This window comes from Crotalus tigris, unplaced genomic scaffold (genome assembly GCF_016545835.1).
Source record: "Crotalus tigris isolate CLP2741 ecotype Arizona unplaced genomic scaffold, ASM1654583v1 scf7180000017737.1785205, whole genome shotgun sequence".
NCBI lineage: Eukaryota > Metazoa > Chordata > Lepidosauria > Squamata > Viperidae > Crotalus > Crotalus tigris.
This window is the reverse complement of record NW_024096603.1, coordinates 211,578-225,537: the sequence shown is the minus strand read 5'-3', so window position 1 is coordinate 225,537 and position 13,960 is coordinate 211,578. Positions and strand designations below refer to the sequence as shown.

Below are 13,960 nucleotides of genomic sequence, written 5' to 3'. Positions count from 1 at the left end.
ATTTGATTCTTTAATATGATCATGTATTTCTTTTCTATCCTTGTAGACCATCCTTGTTTCCAACACAATCATACATTACTTCATACATTGCTCCTTGTTTTAGTTTTTCACCTTTCTTTTTGAGGATCTAATCTACTCCATCTGATATTTATTTTGTTGGTTTCCCCCCTTAGCCCAGTTACTCTTTTAAATGTATTTAATTCACAATTCTATTCTTATTGAATTGAGCAAAATACTTCAACATATTTCTTTTGCAGTGATTGCTCACTTTTTATTTTGTCCACAATAATTTGAAACCCATTTCCCCTTCCCCTTTCCTCCCTATTAAACAATTTTTTTCTCACTGTGCTCCATTTATTTTTGTTTCTTTTAATATACTCACGTCTATTTCTATCTAATAAAGTAGGCCACAGCATGCACTTAAACATAGCTATTTTCAATTCTTTAGACAAATATCTATTCCTTTCAATAGGTCACATATTATTTACTATCTTTCTGATAATGTTTGCATATTTTAAAATTTCCTCAGTATTTTCCCATACTCACTAGCTTCAAAACAGTGGGTGCAACTAAATAATCCAAGCCCAACCCTTTTTATGTATGTGTAATGCATGCAAGGTACATTTAAAAAAGAGCAGGGCTTTGACAGCTGGTTACACCTGCCATTTTAAAACCATATATAATTTTACTGTTCTATTTTTTTTTACTGTTTATGCATAACTTGCAATCATTCACTTCATTTCCCTGACAACCACAGTTACCTTACTTTTCCATACAGTAACTTTTCAGATCAGTATTTGTGAATCATACAATTTGTCTAACAAACATTGTAAACCATTTGGGTTCTCAACCACTATTTTCATACATGTATATTCATGCCCTGGAATATCGTGCCCCTAATATTACCCCAAATATTTCTGATACACATCTTCTTACAGTAACTACATTAACAAAGGGACATTACACATCTTTGCCTTACTCCAAAGTCTGTATTGTATCATTCACTAAGTATAAAATTTGTTTGCATGTATCGTTTACTATCGTTATGTACCACTTATGTCACATTCAGCAACCATTTTTCAACTCCATATTAATAGAAAACATCCCACAATTCAACCTGATTCTGTTTATCATAAGCTTTTTCCTATACTAAAAAATGTACAATAAACCTTCTCACATTTCTGAATGACCTGCTAAAGACCACTTCCCTTGCTCAAAGAAAGCATAAACAGATTTTCACACATTTTCCTGATTGTCTCCTCTCATAACCTTTTTGATCAAAATTCTGCCCCAAACCTCTTCAGCCATACTTAGCAAACTCATCATCCTTCTTGTTACTTTTCCCTATGTAGACTGGAATCATAATGGTATTCTTTCATGGCCTAGGGGGCATAACTGTTACACACATTAAACAAATTGCTTAGCTATAAACAAATTGCATTACTATTTTAGTCTTCTGTAAAGACACTAAGAAAAAGACTCAGGCATGTCTTGAGCAGAGATTTGAAGCTGCTGCAGAGCTGCTTGTCACAGCTTGAGACAGCTTGAGAGTCTCTGTGTGTTTATTGGTTTTTATATACCTTTTACATACATAAGCTTTACCATTAAATGCTGACATTTTACATTCATAAGTTTAACCATGAGATGCTGACATAAAGTTGCCCTGTTGCCTCAGAACCTCCTGCGCTTTGGATGTTAGGTTCTTCACATCGCCCCAGGTCGTTGGCCGACTGCGATGGTGAGAGCGAAAGGGACATTGTGCTGTCTGAAGAGCCACCTGCTTCATTTCCGTTATTGGGTTCTGGATTTGATGCCACAACATCTTTGGCTGGTCGCACACACCGGGCTGGAATCCAGAGAGGGCCTGTAGGAGCAAGCACAGCAGCGTAGCCTCGTCCCCATGTTAGTAATGGAACTGGACCTAACCAGGTTTTATCAGGCAATTGCCGATAGGGAGCACAGCTTTTTGCTGAAAGTGACGCTGGTAGGCAGTAGTGTTTTGAATAGAAATATTTAGCTGGTTTAAAGTTATTAAGACTTTATTGACTTGACAAGTTATCCATGCCAAATTAGGTACCCTTGATCCCTCTTTTTTAATTGTTTAAGTAAGCATTCTTTAATTGAACGATTGGCTCGTTCCACAATAGCTTGGCCAGTAGAATTATAAGGAAGGCCATGACGAAGAAGAATATTCCATGTAGTGCAAAACTGTAGGAAAGTAGTGGAAGTGTAAGCTGGGCCATTATCTGTTTTTATAACAGCCGGTTTTCTCAAAGCCGTAATAGCAGCCATAAGATGGGAAATGACATGATTAGAGGTTTCTCCCCATTGGGGGGTTGCCCAAATGGCACCGGAAAAAGTGTCAATTGAAACATGGAGATATTTCCAAGGTGCTAGAGATGGAACGTGAGTAACATCCATTTGCTGTAATTGATTGGCTTCTAAACCACGTGGGTTAACACCTGTGTCTCCTATAGGGGATAGACCTGAACGTTGAGGACAAGCAGAAATGATTTGTTTCGCTTGGCTTAGAGGAATATGGCAGGATTGTGCCAGGCCATGAGCATTTTGATGGAAAAAAGAGTGACTGTAAAAGGGATCAGAAAACAAAGTGGGTAAGATGTGAACAGCAGCATCCGCCTGAGCATTACCTTCAGAAAGAGGTCCAGGTAAAGAGGAATGACTTTGAATGTGTGAAACAAAATATGGATGAGTACGATCCTGTAATAAATGCCTTAAAGTTAAAAACAAAGATAATAAATTAGCATCTAGTCTGGGTGTTACATAAGCACCAGGTAAATTAACAATAAGTTGACAGACATAGTGAGAGTTGGAAATGAGATTAAATGGTTTTTGAGCAAAAGTGTAAAAAGCAAGAATAACAGTTGCAAATTCCGATAGTTGTGGCGTGGGTTGCATAACTGTGTAAAGAGTGTGCCATTTAGCTGTTGATTCATCTCGATAAGTGATTTCTCCTTTAGTCTTGCCGCCATCAGAAAATACAGTAATAGTATCAGATAAAGGCTGATTTGAAAGCATAGAGGAAATGCGAAAAGAGGAAGTCATTAAGAATGTAAAGCGAGGGTCTTTAGGTAAATGATAGGAAATCTTCCCTACATAGTCTATCAAAGCAATTTGTAAAGCTTGACATTCTGAATGCAAATTCAAAATTAGATTTAGCAACAGGGATACAAATGTCCACCAAGTCTGTGCCAGTGCGTTAAAGAACCCGCAAATGGCCTTGTACTATTAAATCTGCTATAGCAAGAAAAATATGTAAAACATTATGGGAAGGAGTGTTAGGTAAGTAGAGCCACTCAATACAATAAACTTGATTGTTCTTTATAGCAGAAAGGACTGCTGTAGGTAATTTCTCAGTGGGGAAGATTATTAAGGTTAGAGGAGAATTAAGAACAGGAATACGGTCAACGAATTTAGTTCTTATAATTGAATTAATTTGTTTAATAACACCTTGCACTGCCGAAGGAATGGAGATTACATCTGCAGGGGATTTGCCCTGGGTGAGTAACTCAAATAAGGGGCTTAACAGACCTGTAGGTAAGCAAAAATAAGGTCTTACCCAATTAATAGTGCCCAAAATTTGTTGTAGCTTAACCAGCGAAATAGAAGAAGGTAAAGAAAACTGTGGAATATTAGGACTTGAATAACTTTGGAGAAGTTTATGTCCTAAATACACATATGGTGAGCAAAGCTGTACCTTTTCAGGGGCTATTTCTAATCCACTGTTGGCTAGATGTACTTGAAGTTCAGAAAGCCAATAAGATGGGATGGAAGGGGCTCCTTTAATAATATCATCCATATAATGATATATTAATGCTGTTGGATGATGCTTACGAAAAGGAGCCAAAGCATTGGCTACAAAATATTGACACAAAGTGGGACTATTCAACATTCCTTGTGGTAATACAGTCCAATGGTAATGGCAAATGGATTCAGTGTGATTTATAGCTGGTACTGTAAAAGCAATTTTTTCTCTGTCTGCCATGCACAGAGCTATGGAGAAAAAACAATCTTTCAGATCTATGATCATTAATTGATGATCCTGTGGAATTAAATTTGGATTGGGGGTGCCACATTGCAGAGCTCCCATAGGCTGAATACATGCATTTACAGTATGGAGATCGTGTAGGAATCTCCATTTGCCACTTTTCTTTTTGATAACAAAAACTGGAGTGTTCCATGGACTAGTGGAAAGGGCAATGTGTTTGGCTTGTAACTGTTCTTGAACAAGAATTTTTAAGGCCTGTAATTTGTACAGAGAAAGAGGCTATTGTTCCACCCAAACAGGTGTAGTAGTTAACCAAGTTAAGGGTAAGGCAGACATTTTATTCATCGAAGGTGACGGTAGCCTCCCATTTACTAAGCAAGTCTCGTCCCCATAAGTTGACATGATTGTCAAGAATGAAAGGACGAAGTTGAACAGTTACAGTAGAATTGGGAAGTCTTGCAGAAAGAAATTGTGTACTTTGTTGTGCACCTTGTCACCCTCCTACACCCCAAATATAGGGCATGGGTCAGTGGGCCAAGATGCAGGCCAATCTTTAGCTGAAATTACTGAAACATCAGCCCCTGTATCAATTATGTCCTCAAAAGGCTTACCCTGAAAAAAGACTGTCTGACGGGGTCGCTGAGTGGTGATTGGGGTGGTTAATGCAATTACAACGAGATTCGTGGAACCAAACCTGCCGTCCCCTCGATCCCTATCATGACCTCTTGCAGGGACAAAATCGGGCAAATGGAGTTATTGTGCAGGACTAGTATTGCTTGGCAAAGTCTGTGGCATGTTAGTCCATAATTGAATAAAGATGACACCTGTATAGTTAGAATCAATTACTCCAGGTATTACAATTTTTTCCCATGCTAGATCGAGGCAAAATTAATCCAATATATCCAGAAGGGAGAGGTCCAGAAAGTTGTGACGGAATTACTTGTACTTCTCCTGGAAATTTGAAACACACTTCTTGTTGGATAGTTAAATCTATCCCAGCACTCCCTCTAGTGGCAGCAGGGGTATTATTAATTGTTGATGGAATTACTGAAGGGTCTCTGTTTGGACCCGGGCCAGAGACTGGCCTGCTTTGAAATTTCCCGACCGGCATTCATCAGCCCAATGAAATCCCTTATTACACTTAGGGCATTTTGTTTTTGGACGCCTCCTAGCAATATTTTTAAGTGGTCGGGAGGCATACCTTCCTCCCCCAGGATTTCTGCATTCCTGCTTAAAGTGTCCAATTTTACCACAATTATAACATTTCCCCTGAGGTTTCTGAGTTGTTGTAAGAGCTGCAGCTAAGAGATTAGTTTGAAAAGAAACAGTTCCTATATCCTGACATGCTTTGATCATTTCTGCTAAATCTGGTTTTGCTCCCAATCCAATGATGGCCCGTTTACATTCAGTGGTGGCATTTTCTTTAGCCAATTTCATAAGCAATTCAGCTTGGGCATCAAGTTTATCAATTTGTCGTCTCAAGGCATCTTGCAGATAGTTAATAAAATCTGCATATGGTTCATTTGCTTTTTGACGAATATTTGAAAATGCTTGAGATAGTTTCCCAGTTATAGGAACTTTTCCAAAAGCTTTGTAAGCACATCCAGAGGATATTTGAAGAGTAGCTATAGGCAAAACAATTTGTGCATCCACTGGAGTGTAATCACCAGAGCCATATAACTGCTCTGGGAGGTAAGCACCTCCAGAAGTTGCAACTCTTAATGCACATTGATGTCTAAACTCACTATCCCATACCACATACTGAGCTGGTGTTAATAACATACGAATTGTTGTTTTCCAATCTTCTAGTACCACAACATGGTTCCTCATTTTTGCTTCTAATATACCTTGCACATAAGAACTTCCTAACCCAGTATCTCTTATACCCTTACTCAATTCTGTTAAGATTGCATAAGAAAGTGGTCGATACTCAACCACTGGGGCTCCATTCGGATCTACCTGTCCAGTCAAATGTACAGGACAAACTGAGAGCATATCTGCTATTTCCTGCATATCTCCCTCCCCTTTCGCCATTTGACTTTCTAATACATGGCAAATGGAAACATAAGATCTAGAATTCCTTTGCTCTGAAGATGTCACATCCATCATGGAAGATATAGGAGCTGATGGAACTGAAACCTTTTCATGATCAAAACCTGGAGAGGGAGTAGAACTTAATTGTACTGCATCAGCCCCATATTTTTCCACTGCATGGCGACATTGATGCCAACAATGCAAAACATCCACCGAGGCTCGGGGTTCCTGATGAAGGGTGTTACCTATTCTTTCCCAGTCCTTAAGTTGGAGCATCCCCCTTTCAGGATACCAAGGACAGTTTTTCCCTATCTCACTCACTAGCTTCCTAAGCTCCTTTTCAGGCATTGTCATGCCTGATTTGTATAAGAGAAACTTTAACTCTCTTACATGCTTTTGCTGATGGTGAGATATATCACAGCCCATAGTTACAGTTTGAGAAATCTCGCAGGACGAGAAGACAAGAAGGTGCACCAAGGGGTCTGTTCCAAACGACTGTAAGTATGTTGGTTGCTGCTTTCCCTTGGAAGGGGATGTTCCTGTTCGGGCGCCAATTGTAAAGACACTAAGAAAAAGACTCAGGCATGTCTTGAGCAGAGATCTGAAGCTACTGCAGAGCTGCTTGTCACAGCTTGAGACAGCTTGAGAGTCTCTGTGTGTATTGGTTTTTATATACTTTTTACATACATAAATTACCATTAAATGCTGACATTTTACATTCATAAGTTTAACCATGAGATGCTGACATAAAGTTTCTTCATTGGAAAATTCCTTCATATAAGCAACTATTTTCTAGTAACATATTAATTGTTCAAAGACCAGGTAAAAACAAATACAGGTAGATCAGAAGGAGAAAGAACTAACAAAGGCAGGAAGAGATAGGAAGGAACTTAAGCATATTATTTATTTAGGTAGGTGAGATATTAAGTCAAAAGGGGATGACCTTTTGGCTGCTTCATTGGGACAAAGGGTATCAAAAGGTTATGAGGTTTGTGGGGGGGAAAGCATGGCAGTTTGCTCCGTGTGTTTTTTCCCCCACAGTCTTCTTCCAATTATATCATCTGCATTTCTAGCTTTACTAGTTTTTACTTTTTTTATCATTTCCATTCCATCTCTTCCACAATTTCCTCACTTCAATTTCATCCCAAATAATTCCATCACGTTTATTTTTAATTCTTCACTCTGTTGGGTGCTTCTTTTCATCCAAAACATCGAACTGCATTTCAATTGATCATTGAAGTTAAAATGCATGTTTGTTGCCCTCACCATTGTTTATTGGAACAATACATTCAATATACATTGATGACATTTGTCCTGATTTGTCTTTGTGAAATCCGGCTGTGCTATAAATCAGGCTGGACTTAATTACTTCTAATGTTTTACCACTATAATTGTCAAGGAATTATTGGAAAAAATACATCTGATGCTGTGATTTTGGAGATAAATGAGGAATTTTACCAATTCTGTAAAAGTAGAAATGTTATTGACCAATCTGTTCAATGTTCTGGCAGCTACTTTTCAGCCGTTGCTCCATTAGCTCTTTTGGCTATTCTTTGAGACATTACCAGTTTAGTACTGATTAATGCAGTCTAGAGAATGCCATAGTTCAGTGCTCCTGGGACTGCATGATTCAGCAGATAAGAGTCTATGTTTAAAAAATGTTCATGTGTGATTTTTTAAAAATGTCCCCCACACAGAACCTAACCAATTTAAAGAGTGGAAACTTTATGAGTTTTTCTTTTTTTATTCTCCTTAATACAAAATTAGGCCAAGCAAAACCCACGGTTAAACTTTATATTTTCACTTTTCTTATTTATGCTCAATTAGGCTGAGTGAAAGTGAAATTTTAAATATTTACTGTATTTTAGAAAGAAAATTTTATTGCAAAGCTAACTATATGGATTATGACTTACAGTTAGGATGGACCAAGGTTAATCATATTGAATTCAAAAACTGTTGCCAATATATGCAAACTTCTGTGCCATCCCAAGGGATGTCAGATATCAAAAACTCATTTAAATTATTCTAGGACAGATAAGAAATGTCTTCTTTTCTATTTTTACTTTATTTATGAGTGAAATGGTTGAAGTGATATTAACCCAAGAAATAAAGAGGGAATATTTGATATATAGGGCATGCCAGTTTGGTCTAGTGGTTAAGACATCAGGCTAGAAAATGAGAGACTGTGAGTTCTAGGTCCACCTTATGCATGAGAGCCGGCTGGGTGACTTTGAACCAATTATTCTCACTCAGGCCAACCCATCTCATTGGGAGTATGTTTGCTGCCATGAATTATTTATAAAAACTAACTAACTAACTAACTAACTAACTAACTAACTAACTAACTAACTACATACATACATACATACATACATACATACATAAAGTGCAAATCATTTTTCCTATAAAATGTTTTACAAAATCACGTAGGAAAACCAACTCTAGATACATATCAGAAGACAAAAGTCTGTTTGTCAATTTGAAACAATTTAAACTCAGCATAATGTTTACCTAAAAGAGAAAAGTCCCTTATCTTTCCCAGTTCAGAAGATCTCTTACTTTCCCTATTGGCTAAATATGGCATTTATATATTATATTTTCATCCCACCTTTATTTACAATAACATTCTAAACCACATTGTATTGTCTACTCTACCTTATTTGCAACTTACCTATAGACCATAGGTTTCTTTTTAATGTACTGAAATATACTAGTCTAAATATGCAAAAACCATGCTAGGCAGGATTCATGAACTTCAGGCTTAGCCTTTTCAGTCACAGATATTCATAAAATTTTTCCTTCATCTTGTAGAGCAGGGGTGTCAAACTGCTGGCCCTGCGTCATGCCAAAATTGCGCCCACCCCATTGCCGGCAGTGGAAAAAAAGTTGTGACACATCACGACATGTCACTTGATGTTGCGAGTTTGACACCCCTGGTGTAGAGTGACAGAAGACCTATATATTGAATATGCCTTTGATTAGAATATTTGCATTGGCAATATTCCATTGCCTTTAGGACTTCCATGGCGAATTAAATTAATTACAGAATGTGGAGAGATATTTGTAATGCAAATGAATGTGGAAAGTTGTTTGTAATACAAATAATCAGACTGGCCTTTATATAACATTTTGCAAAGCAGTTGAAGCAAGATCAGTTTTAACCTCAGATACTAGAATAACCTTACCCACTCTCAGTACAGAGTTTAAGTCTGATTTAGAGCAGCTTACATTTACTATATACTGTTTGCAAAAGCACAGAGTTGGTGCTGCTGATTCTCTCATTGGATGCACACAAGAAGACAAAGCTCTATTTTCTATTTGAAACAATTTAATTCAACTATACCCTGAACAGATGCGATAATGGAAAAGAAAATTTTATGTGCTCCTAACAACGTGGTCTCATTGTCGCAGAAGAGAATGAATATATTTACTCCATATCTTTACTTAAGTACTCAGCTTTACTACGGGATATTTTGCCAACTGGAGAAATTGTAGCCACCTCATATGTGTGTTGCTACATGTGCAGAATTACATTAGGAATGGTCTTTATTAACTGGCCTCTTCTTCCACACTAAGTTACCACTAACACACAACACCAGTGCTTCTTTTTAAAGCAATTGTGCAAGCTGTTTAGAGTCAAAGTGAATGAAAAAGTTCTCATAATAAAACAAATACGATTTCTTAAAATGTCTGTATTCAGGCTACCACTAAGAAAACTAAGGGAAGAACAAGCATGCATAAATTCCCCCTATGATGCATGAGCTCCTCCTTGCAGGTGTTGGAGCAGCAGGGCAAAACAAAACAAAATCAGATTCAAAGAAACCAAGTTTATGAATGCTTGTGCAATATGTACTCCTGAGCAATTCAGCCATAGCCCAGCATGGGTGTGCTCTGGTGGGAAGAGGAAGAATGGTTTCCACATCTGTTCCATTCACATGGCCCCTGCATGACTGTATCCTTTGACCTCTAAGATATCTTTGTAATTTACCTTTATATTTATTAGAATAATACAATCGGAAGGGACTTTGGAGGTCTTCCTAGTCCTCTTAGTTCTTGTCCTACCCTCAGGTGCTTTGGAGAATAAGTTGATTCTCTCTTTGTGTCAGCCCCTCAAGTACTGGAAGACTACTATCATATCACTCCTAGTCCTTCTTTTCATTAAACTAGACATATGTAGTTCCCTCAAACATTCATCATATGGTTTAACCTCCAGTCTCCTAATCATCTTTATTGCTCTTTTCTGCACTGTTTCTAGATCTCAACATCTTTTTGTATTGTGGTGAGAACTTGCAACAAAGATAATCTTTCAAAAATCCAAATCCACTGCAGTTCAAGACTTTCAACACTTGAATATATTCAGGATATCATTTTCTCTAGAGGAAAATATTATCTTGAAATATAGCAAGAAAATATCAATGTGGTGCATACTGAGAAAATATCATGGATGTCTCCATTCTTTGTACTCAAAATAAAAATGGTAATACTGTGGTGGGAAGTGGGGAAGGAAGAGGAGAATGCTTCATTCCAATTGGGCATCAAAAATTAAAAGGAAACATTGTAAGGGTTGTATGGACCATAAGTTTCTGGGATTAAAGAAAGTTCATTGATTTAACAGACCACTGCAGGATCAACTGCAAGATTGTTTAAAAATCCCAGGAATGCAACAGCCTGGTACCTCTGAGCTAAAGGGCTGCTCTGGGCAATTACCAGATGCTGGAAGGGAATGGACGTGCCAAGCCATGCAGCCAATCAAAACTGGGGCTGCTCCTAGAATGGAACATCTGGTCTGAAAGGCTTAGTTTTGAACTGAAGCTGGAAAACATAGGCATGGGATACATTTGTAAAGTGCTGGGAGTAAGAAGAAGATAATAGCATTCATTTTTACAGCCAAGAAGTGATGGGCCTGTACTAGGGATGGGCCAGACAGAAAGCAGCCTAAATTGATGCCCTCTAGTTACTATTTATAACAAGTCCACTACTTTAGCTATTGGTTTTGTTGTCTAAGGATGGTGGTAAGTTAGCTCAACATCTAGAGGGAACCAGTTCAAGAAAGCTGCTTGTAGACAGGTGTCAGGCTAGAAGCTCTGATATTCAGAAATCGAAGTATTACCATTTCCAGTCCTTGCTATATAACAAGTGGCACTGTTAATGGAGATTGCACTAAATAAATAGCTCTATTGCATATTTGTTACACATATAACTGAATAACAGAGTTGAAAGGGGCCTTGGATGTCTTCTAGTCCAACCCCTTCCTCAAGCAGGAAATTCTATTCTATTTAGATAACTTCTGAAGAAGGCATTCTTCTTGAATTTGACAAATTCTGGTTCTTGATCATCCAATGAGCTTTTGTATAGTACAAACAGTTTTCTCTAAGATACTGAGAAAATAAAAGGAGGAAGAAGGTCATAGCAGTGAGGAAGCTAAACTTACTGAAATCAAACTGAAAGTAATAGTGATTTGTTATCCAGTTTTAGGGAGGTAATCAATATCAAATAGTATAGATTTCTTAATCTGGAACTCAGCACAGAGTATTTACAGACTCCATTCATAATATATTTGATAACATATAGTGAGTCCTCATTTAGCAACTGTCTTGCATAGTGATCATTTGTAGTTATGACAGTGATGAAAAAGTAATTTTGCGACCAACTATAGCATTTATGACCTTTAAAGGTGTGTAAAACAAAGAAAAAACTGAGGTAAGTTCATAAGCACAGTCATGGTTTCACTTAGCAATTGCTTCCCTTAGTGCCCAAATAGCTGATCCCAGTTGTGATTGCTAAATGAGGAATATTTGTATTAAGCAGCTGTTGTCTGAAATTGGTCGAGAATTAAAAAGCACACTTAAGGGAGGTCAGGAGGAATATGTTCCTGGTAAAAAACACTTTGAGTTCTTGGAAGTAGAAAACCAGTCAGAATAATTATGATGATCTTATTCAGGAATACATTTTTCCTGTTGAGAAATTATACAATTAGGGAAATGAGAGAATTTGCAAGAATTTATTCTATGCAGCTTGATTTGTGTAATTATTAATTCAGGTTAGAGTTCCTTCAAAATACTGTGAAATATCTTTTTGATATTTTAGACCGTTCTATTCCTTCAGGTTATGTGACTGAGGGACAGTTATTTTGATCCTTAAATAACTGGTTTATATGGTCCACTAAATGTCACATTTTGATTATTTGACATTAGGAATTCCCTCTAAGTGTGAACAGGCTAGAATTAAATATGTATTGCTTGTGTATTTCCTCAGCTGTTGTACTTCCCCACAATCTCCTAAATTTTTGAACAAAAGTTGCATCTGCAAACTGTAAAACTAACTCTCTCTCCATCCCCATCTGTTTTAACAGACTGATATCTGTTCAGGTTTCAGTTTATGATTCTATATTGCACGGGTGTCAAACTCGTGATGTCATGTGACATGTCATGATATATTGTGACTCTTTTCCCATTGCTGGCAATGGGATGGGTGCAGTTTTGGCGTGACGCATCCAGCCCGTGGGCTGGCAGTTTGACACCCCTGCTATATTGCAAGCATCATTACCAAAGCTTTACAGGAAAGAGGAACCCAATCTCTTCCACTTTTTCTTTCCCAGTCTATTCACCCAATTTCTGTGACACCCTTAATCAGGTATACTTCCAAAATAACAGCCAGCTGGGGAGATGCAAGTATCAAGTCACCCATTTTCAGTTGGTCAAGGAAAGTGCTAGTAAACATATACTCTGGGAACAGCTGATGATTTGAGCTATTTCCATGAATGCATTTTGCTTGACAGATAGAAACAAGAAGATGAAATTACATTATTACTGTGGATAAACTTAAAGAGGAAGGCCTAGCAAAAAATATAACCACTAGAAGCATCACTGAAGTATTTATTCCCAAAAGAAGGAATATTATGGAAATCCTGCATTTTGGCAGAGTGAAAATAAAGTTGTGGGTTTGGTTTCTTTCTAAAATTACATTTGGAAGGACATTTTAAAAAAAGAACAGGGACAGTAATGTCTATAGCAAACCACAGTATTGCAAAAATGAAGACATATGCACATCATCACACAAATGCTTCCTTTATGTACTTGCATCCCAATGTCTGATGCAAGTATGTAGGTCACAGCATTTGCACAATTACATAGTCATATTTACCATTTGGCTCTCTTCCCCCCTCTGTTCCCACATACTCATGAACAAGGAATCTTAAGGCATATATTGACAGATTGATAGTATGGTTAGTGCTAATGATACCAAACCTCATAGGTAGTTCATAGACATGTGGAAAATAGTACTATATCTTAACTAGAAATATATTAAATAACTTGCCTATGAAGATTCTCAGTCATCCAGGTCATAATTATATCCCAAAGGCGATTTTTCACAAGGCAACTGGACTTCCTTATTTTTCTTTGAAGACGTTTCGCTTCTCATCCAGTCAGTCAGAGCTGAAGAAGCTTCTTGGATGAGAAGTGAAATGTCTTCAAAGAAAAACAAGAAAGTCCAGTTGCCTTGTGAAAAATCACTTTTGGGATACTAAATAACTAGTAAACTTTTGTGCTCAATCTACTACGCACTTGCTAAATTTTGATGGACAATTCATGCTTGTTGTTCTAATGATTCTTTATGTCAGACATGGATTGGACAGTTCTTCAAGCAGAGATCATCAAACAGATAACTATAAAAATGACTACAGTATAAGGAATACTCACCTGGTATTGAATGATGTCCCTCTCCTGAATTAGAACTATGTACAGTATATATATAAAAAGACAATTGGGTGTTATTACAGATTGTGATACTAAAGAAACTAATCTGATATTGAATTTGATAACAGCAGCAAGGTTATTGGTAGGGCAATATTGGAAGAAGGATTGCTTGCCTACTACAGAAGAATGGACGCTTAAAGTGTCAAACTTAGCAGAAATG

General features: G+C 37.4%; 1 protein-coding gene across 2 annotated transcripts in view; it reads left to right on the top strand.

Annotated features, from left to right (window-relative positions):
- SLC25A47 (solute carrier family 25 member 47) overlaps window positions 1–13,960 on the top strand; it is a 36,273-nt gene that overhangs the window by 12,721 nt on the left and 9,592 nt on the right. The gene's annotated exons all lie outside the window — the stretch shown is intronic.